A 7,767-nucleotide genomic window follows, 5' to 3' on the forward strand; every position below is an offset into this window, starting at 1 on the left:
TTTTTTTTTTAATTCTTTTTGATTTATTTTGTGAATAGTTGTTTTTTGTTTTTGCTTTTATGATTTTTGTGAATGTTTTGTCTCTTAGTTAGTTTATTTTGGCATTTTTGTTTGGTGTATGCTTGGTCAGAGATCATTGAACCAAGAGTTGACATCTTTAGATCCCGAAATAGAAAGAACTCTCAGAAGAAATCAGAGAGCACCTCTTGAGAGAGAGATTATTGAAATGGTAGTTAACATACCCCGAAATGCGGAGCAACCTAGGGTTGAGAATGAGCAGCCGAGACTGGAAAATGTGGACATTACTAGATCACTTAGAGATTTGTTCGCACCCGTTGCAACAAACTCCCCTTCGTGCATAGTATTTCCTCCAACCAATGCCACCCATTTTGATCTGAAGCCTCACGTCATCCAACTCCTACCCTCATTTCATGGCTTAGAGCTTGAAAATCCTTACAGTTAAGTAAAAAAATTCAAGGACATCTGTGCCACTTTCAAGTTACTTATAAGATGCCCTCCTGATGGATATGTGAAATGGAGACTCGTTCAATTCTTTTATGATCGAGTCTATGAATGGGGGAGCATTCCTAAGTTTGACGGGTGATGAAGCATACAAAGCATTGGATAAGTTGTCTGACAACTTGCAGTAGTGGGATTTTTCAAGTTGTTGGGACAAATCCGCCCGTATCCCCAAGAAAGGAGGCATCTATGAGTTGAAAGAAGACACTGAGTTGAAGATGAAGATAGATGCTCTCACCAAGAAGGTTGACGCTCTCACTGTGAGCCAGTCCATCAATGCTACCAATACATTCAATGTTGATAGCTGTTCCATCTGTGCTAGTCCTATGCACTTAGCATAGAATTGGCCATCTATGTTGGCTTTTGTTGAGTATCCTATGGAACAAGTGATTGCTTTCAATGATTATCGGGAGCAGTCAAGTGGAACATACTTAGCGACCTACAATACAGGGTGGTGGAACCATCCTAACTTCTCATGGAAGCAGAACCAACCGTTGAATCAGGCAGGAGCTCCTCATCATGCTCACAATCAATACCCTCCCGGATTTCTTCCACCGGTTTAGAATCATGGTCGCTCAGCTCATCCATTGACATTACCTGCTTTCCAAGCTCCCACTCAAGCACCAGTGTCGTCTTCATGTGTCGTCTTCATAGTCGTTGTTGGAAGACACTCTCAAGGACTTCATGAAGCTCACTGGCCAATCCATAAGTGAAGTGAGGAGTGCAATAATGGTAAACACCCAAGCGATTGCCAAGCTGGAAAGTCAGATAGGTCAAATTGCGAGTCACTTGGCACTACAAAAACTGTTTTTTTTTCCTGACAGATAGTTTTTGACTTGTTAGGTGGTTTGACACGTCAGTAAAATTTATTGACGTGTGTCGAGAGTTAAAATTTTGGGTGTCAAAAGTTAATATTTTGACGTGTCACTTTTAACACGTCAATAATTTTTGACGTGTCAAAAAAATTTCCTGACACGTCAAAAGATTTTTGATGGGTCAGAAATTGACACGTCAGAAATTTTTTTCTGACGTGGCAGGAGTGGCACGTCAGAAAATTAATTAACACGTCAGTAAATTTTAAAAAATAATAATTTTTCTTTTTTTAAATTTTTTCTAGAATTTTTTTTTTTTCAATTAAAAAATTTATTAATTTAAATTATTTTTCAATTAAAATAATTTTTTTTTTAAATTTTTTTTTTACCAATTTCTTTTCTCTAGCTCTCCCTATCTTTTTTTCTCCATTTTCTCACTCTCTCTCTCTTCTTTTCTCCATTTTCGTTTCTCCAGCTCTCCCTTTCTTCTTTTCTCTATTTTCTCACTCTCTCTCTCTCTTCTTTTCTCCATTAATTTTCAAAAACCCAAACCCATTAATTTTCTCCCTATCTTTTTTAGTGACGTGTCAGCATTTTACCACGTCAGAAATTTCTGACGTGTTAAAATACCACGTCAGTAATTACTGACCTGCCAACTTTGCCACGTCAGAAAAATATTTACTAACGTGGCAAAAAATTGTGTACTGTAGCCACGTCAGAAATTGATTGTTTTTTTTTTGAATTGTGGGTGAAAGAGAGAAGGGGAAGTTCCCAAGTTAGCCCATGCCCAACACTAAGGGACAGTTTGCGGTTGGAAGTTCTTCAGACCCTGCGCACGGGCAGGAACAAGTGCAATTGATTGTCACACTGAGGTCAAGGAGACAAGTGGACAATCAAGTGGTTCTACCTGAAGAGAACCCTGCTGTGCCACAAGGGCAAGAGAGTTGCAATAATGAGAAGAGAGATGTTGAGCCATCTAAAGCCACACCCGCTGTTGAGAATCCTCCTAGGTTGTTTGTGCCTAAGGCGCCTTACCTAGAGAGATTGCGTGTGCCTAAGAAAGGAGCGAAGTTTAAGGACATTTTGGAGGTGTTCAAGCAAGTCCATATCAATATCCCATTTTTGGACGCCATCCAACAAGTGCCATCATATACCAAGTTCTTGAAAGACTTGATCACTGTCAAGAGGAGGACGAATATCCCAAAGAAAGGCGTTTTTGACTAAGTAGGTTAGCTTCATCCTTCAGTGCAAGCTGCCATTCAGTATAAGGACCCTGGGTGAGCTACCATTCTTGCATGATAGGAGTTAGGGATTGAGAGGGCCTTATTGGATCTAGGAGCGAGTGTGAATCTCTTGCCCTACTCAGTTTACTTACAGTTGGGGTTAGGGGAATTGAAGCCCACATCGATGACACTCAAGTTGGCTGATAGGTGATAAGTGCCAAATATTTCATATTTTGACCCTTTTATTTACATTAGTTAATCCTTTGGTTGTGTCATTATTTAATGTTTTGTGTTAGTTTTGTGTTTTTAATATTTTGTAGGTTGTTGAAGAAAAACCACAACTTTAAAGGGAAAAATGAAAAGTTTGGAAGAAAGCATACTTTGAGAAGACCTAGATGATGTGGTTAAGTTTAACCAAATCCAAGAAAAAGGTTAAATCGGATTAAAGGTCAGATTGGATTAAATTTCAGATTGGATAAGATTTCGGATTGGATTCAAATTCAGATTCTGCACATGTCTCAGTATTTTGACCATAACTTTCTGCTCAAATATCGGATTGAAGTGATTCAAACGGTTACTACGCCAAAATTGCCCCGAAATAAATGGACACAAATCTAGACGAATCCTATTCCAATTTCAAACTTCTATTTTGAATGGGAGATAGACCTCCGAATTATTTAGGTTTAATAGGGCTTCTAGGACTTCCCTAAGCCTATAAATAGACCTTTTTGCATTCAAGAAAAGATATAGAATTCCAGAGAGCAAAATTCTACAATTTTTTTCTTTTTTAGTTTAGGTTGTCTTTAGATTTAGGTTTTATTTTTATGTGGAGCTAAATTCTCAACTAAGGTTGGGGATGAAGCCTCTCCAATGAAGAACATAAATACTTTCATGTAAGTCTTTATTTATCTGATTTTATTGGATTTAAGATTTCAATTGTTTTACTTTTTTTCAATGTGGGGAGTGATACTTGGATATCTTTTGTGATTCAAGAAAACACTTGATGATTTAAGATAATTTCACATAATTGATTGCTTGATTTTATTTGCCTAAATAATTGGATATCCCTTGTGATTTGATCTGTGGATAGATTTGGTGTTTCAATTAAGATTGGATATCTTTTGTGATTTACGGATACATCTGATGATTTAATTGATATTAGATTCCTCTTGTGATTTGTGCAATGAATGGATACATGAGATGGTTCTGATTAATTGTTTGAAGCATAGTAAAACATATCTAAGATTTTAATTGTGAGAACTTCAGATTAATATTGATAAACATGGAAGTATGTTGTTATGATTCGGTGAGTGTGAATTCCCAAACCTTAGTATTTTATCTCTTAGTTTATTTAATTAGTTTATGTTTGTCTTTTAATTTTTAAAACCAAAATTCAAAACCCTTTTAGAACTAGGTTAGGATTTAATTAGTTTAAATTTAAATTGCTCTTGCAAAAGTACAATTCTCTGTGGGTTCGACCTCGCACTTGCAATCCATTATATTGCAAACGATTCGTGCACTTATGAGTATTAAAATTTGCATAACAATAGGTCGGTAAAGGTTCTACGGGGAATAATTGAGGATGTATTGTTGGGATTCAAATACCGGTGATTCTAGGGCGACCATTCTTAGCTACGGATAATGCCCTGATCAATTGTTGGACGGGGGTGATGAAGATTTCCTTCAAAAATATAACAGTGGAGCTGAATATCTTTGATATCAGCAAGCAACCACTGGAATATGTTGAAGTGAGAAATGTATGCTTGATAGAGGAGATTATTGAGGAGACTATTGATGAATCAAGCATAGAAGACCCCTTGGAAGCATGCCTTGCTTAGTTTGGAGATGATTTGGATTTGGACAAGTTACTTGAGCAGGTAGATGCAATTTTGGAGATTGCTCCTCTAGTGAGCAATGAGAAGGAGGAGACAGCAGTACCTGACCCTCCCAAAAAAGTATTTAAGCCTTTACCGGACACTCTTAAGTATAAGTTCCTTGACCCAGCAAATTCTTTGCCTATGATTATAACTTCGGATTTGGTTGATGCTCAAGAGGAGAAGTTATTGGATGTTTTAAGAGAGAACAAGGAAGCTATTGGCTGGACTATTGAATATATCAAGGGAATCAACCCCTCGGTGGTAATGCACAAGATACATTTGGAGGAGAATGCCAAGCCATCGAGGGAGCCACAGAGGAGGCTCAACCCAGCTATGCAAGAAGTTGTGAGAGCAGAAGTGATAAAGTTGTTGGATGCATGGATCATTTATCCAATTTCTGATAGCAAGTGGGTGAGCTCGATTCATGTTGTGCCTAAACAGGCTGGATTGACGGTAATGAAGAACAAGGATGATGAGTTGGTCCCAACTCGTATTCAGTCAGAATGGAGAGTATGTATAGACTACCACAAGTTGAATGCCGCCACAAGGAAGGATCATTTTTCACTCCCATTCATTGTTCAGATGGTGGAACGCTTGGCTGGGCATGAGTATTATTGCTTCATGGATGGTTATTCTGGATATAACTATGTCCCTATGGACCCCGAAGATCAGGAGAAGACACATTCACTTGTCCTTTTGGGACGTTCGCCTACCTTCGCATACCCTTTGGGTTATGCAATGTACCCACTACTTTTTCAGCGGTGCATGATCTGTATTTTTTTTTGACATGGTAGAATGTTTCCTTGAGATTTTCATGGTTGACTTCTCCGTCTTTGGTTCATCTTTTAAGGAGTGTCTGTGCCGCCTCACTATGGTCTTAGTGCGGTGCAACGAGAAGAACCTGGTACTTAATTGGGAGAAATGCCATTTTATGGTGAAGCAAGACATTGTATTGGGGCACATCATCTCTCATCGTGGGATTGAGGTTGACAAAGTGAAGGTGGATCTAATTTCCAATCTTCCATCTCCACGTACAATGAAGGAGGTTCGCTCTTTTCAGGGCCATGCAGGATTCTACATGTGATTTATCCACGATTTCAGCAAGATCGCCATGCCCTTGTGCAAGTTGTTGGTGGAGGAGACCTCGTTTATATTTGATGAGGACTGTAAGAAAGCATTCGGGGCTCTGAAGAAGATTCTGACATCCACACCCATTATTCAGCCACCCAACTGGGGTGTACCTTTTTAGATTATGTGTGACGCGTCAGATTATGTAGTTGGAGCTGTTTTGAGGCAGCGTGTTGATAAACTCCCCCATGTTATCTACTATGCGAGCAAGACTCTAAACGATGCACAACTCAATTATTCTACCATGAAGAAGGAGTTGCTTGCAGTCGTTTTTGCATTGGATAAGTTCAGATCATATGTGCTAGGGTCTAGAGTCATTATCTACTCGAATCATGCGGCATTAAAGTATATTTTTTTCAAAAAGATGCTAAATCTTGTCTCATCCGGTGGATTTTGCTGTTGCGGGAGTGCGACATAGAGATTTGAGATAAGAAAGGTTCCAAAAATGTGGTGGCGGACCATTTGTCTAGGTTGATAGTGAATTTCACTGAGGACGCCATTCCTATTTCTTAGACTTTTCCTGATGAGCTATTAATGCAAATTGCTCACAATCCCACACCATGGTTTGCTGATCATAGAATGAACTATCTTGTCACCAGCCAAATGCCTTTGCATTGGGGGCGACAAGATAAGTCCAAGTTTTTGGCCATGGTGAAGCACTTTTTCTGGGATGATCCTTACCTGTTCAAGTATTGTCCCAATCAAATCATTAGGAGGTGTATTCTTGAGCACGACCAATCCAATGTCATCTCCTTTTGTTATGATCATGCTTGTGGAGGCCATTTCAGTGCACAGAAGACCACTGCAAAGATTTTACAGTGTGGATTTTATTGGCCTACCCTATTCTGTGACTCTCATGCATATTGTGCCGCATGTAAGCATTGCTAGAAGCTAGGGAGTATTTCTAGGAGGAATATGATGCCCCTCAATCCTATCTTGGTTGTGGACATTTTGATGTGTGGAGCATTAACTTTATGGGACCCTTCCTAAATTCCTTTGGCTATTTGTACATTCTTGTTGCTGTGGACTACGTGTCCAAATGGGTGGAGGCTGTTGCGTGCAAGACCAATGACCACAGAGTCGTGGTCTAGTTTTTGAAGGGCACTATTTTTGTTTGTTTTGGTACTCCTCGAGCAATCATAAGTGATGGAGGTAAGCATTTTGGCAATAGGATTTTTGAGCAGTTGATGAAGAAGTATTTCATCACACACAAGGTTGCCACCCCATATCACCCACAAACAAGTGGGCAAGTGGAAATTTCAAATCGAGAGATCAAGCACATTTTGGAGAAGATGGTAAACCCGACTAGAAAAGATTGGTCTCTGCTATTGAATGATGCACTGTGGGCATATCGTACAGCATTCAAGACTTCGATTAGGATGTCACCTTATCGGCTTGTGTACGGAAAGGCATGTCATCTTTCGATGGAGTTGGAGCATAAAGCATACTGGGCTATCAAGTAGCTGAACTTCAATCTTACGAAAGTTGACTCATAAAGGAAGGTCCAACTCAATGAATTAGAGGAGCTGAGGAATGGTGCATATGATTGTGCAAGGTTGCACAAGGCATAAATGAAGAAGACTCATGACAAGAGCATTTTGAGATGATCTTTTGAGCCTGGTCAGAAAGCCCTTCTTTACAATTCCTGTTTGCATCTTTTCCCAGGCAAGTTGAAATCTCGATGGACAGGCCCATTTATTATTTGGTTAGTTTTTCCTCATGGGGCCATTGAGATTGGGGATCCAAAGAATGGTAACACATTTAAGGTGAATGAACAAAGACTGAAACCATTTTTGGAATTGTAGAGTTCAAAAATTGAGACGACACTGTTGGAGGATCCTAGTTTTCCGGAGTAATTGTCGTCTACTGTGGAGAGTCTGGCTGAAGACTTTAAACTTAGCACTTGTGGGAGGCAACCTTCTTCCTTTTATTCCTTGTCATTTGATCTTTTTGTTTGTGTTGTTTCTGTTTTAGTTGTGTTTTTCAGGACAAGTGTTTGTTATTCAAGTTTGAGGGAACGTTCTCTTATGTGACGCACGACATGTGCCACCCATTTCGATATTGTATTTCTGGACACAGTGGGGACAATGTGTCATTTTAGTTTGGAGGTGAGGTAGACATTTCTGTCCATTTCTTGTTATCTTTGTGTTGTTGTTGTTGTTGTTTTTTATTTATTTATTTATTTATTTTTTATTTTTAAATTTGCTA

The 7,767-nt window shown here is 39.1% G+C and overlaps 1 pseudogene; it reads left to right on the top strand.

The window, feature by feature from the left end:
- Positions 1-2,114: 2,114 nt before the first annotated feature.
- Positions 2,115-7,022, top strand: LOC132178166 (uncharacterized; annotated as a pseudogene).
- Positions 7,023-7,767: the final 745 nt, after the last annotated feature.

The sequence above is a fragment of the Corylus avellana genome, chromosome ca4 (genome assembly GCF_901000735.1).
Source record: "Corylus avellana chromosome ca4, CavTom2PMs-1.0".
In the NCBI taxonomy this organism is placed as follows: domain Eukaryota; kingdom Viridiplantae; phylum Streptophyta; class Magnoliopsida; order Fagales; family Betulaceae; genus Corylus; species Corylus avellana.